Below are 1,224 nucleotides of genomic sequence, written 5' to 3'. Positions count from 1 at the left end.
ATTTTTTATTTTTTATTAAAACACAGGTAAACATAAAAAACACATATATCAGAAAATGTATGTGCTTCGTATATATATATACTACTACCACTTAATAATTTATTTTCAACAAGCTAAGAAACAAGATATTATCTTCCATTACAGAAAAAGGTTACCCTGGAACACAAGAAAACGTGTTATTACTAACTATTTTTCACAAATTTAGAGTATTTATATTTACAATACTACTTGAAACTGGTACAGTGTGTCCATTGGTCCAATTGGTAAGCCTTGAACTAAAAATCTTGTCTGAGTTATTAGAAAAATTAATGATTAAGCAAAATGTAGATAATGTTCTTTTAGCCACTTATTATGTATTTAACAGTGGTTATTTATATAAAAAAATTATATAAAGAATAATTAACCGTATTTAAATAATTTAATATATTTGACTAAATTACTTAATATAATATATATCAATATTTTATCTATTATTTTCATATAAAGTCATCTTCACATAATAAATAATCACCTTATTTAACATGAATGTGTACATTTTTAATGACAAACATACTTTTATTATAATCGAAAATTACACATATTTTTTGTTGTCCATGGTATCCCCCAATCCGACAGGTTAAGGACTAATTTGTCGCGGATTTGAACTCTATTTAAGAGTCTGTCGTTGGTCAATAAATTATTGTATGCATAAGGTGAGATTCGAACTCCGACACTTACTTAAGCGGATGAGTAAGGTGACCACTCAACCAACCCAAGTTGGTTTGAAAATTACACATATATCGTCTTTGAAATTAAAGATGATAGCTTCAAAAAAAATAGTTATGGTGAGAGAGGGGGACCATGATGAGAGAGTCATGAATAGGATTCCATGTTTAAGATGTATAAAGCAGAATGTGTTGAGAATTGTGGAGTGATAGATAGATAGTGGTGGGGAAGAAAAGAGCCAAAAAGATGCATGGTGTTATGGCACTCTCAAGTTCATCCTAATCAAGTCAAAAGTCAACTCTCTATATATACGGTGACACATGTTTATTTTGCACTACTACTCTCTAAAAATCAAGTCAAGTATAATAATAACAAGGAATATAAGATCATGTGGCAGCAGTGGATAGGACTGGATCCTAATGCTGCCAATAACAGATTTTTGTGGAAGTATAAAGTTCAATAATAATCTCTATATGACTATCCATATATATGTAAATTCTATTTCCTAGTAATCCCAAA

This window comes from Arachis duranensis, chromosome 10 (genome assembly GCF_000817695.3).
Source record: "Arachis duranensis cultivar V14167 chromosome 10, aradu.V14167.gnm2.J7QH, whole genome shotgun sequence".
Lineage (NCBI taxonomy): Eukaryota > Viridiplantae > Streptophyta > Magnoliopsida > Fabales > Fabaceae > Arachis > Arachis duranensis.
This window is presented reverse-complemented; position numbering follows the sequence as displayed.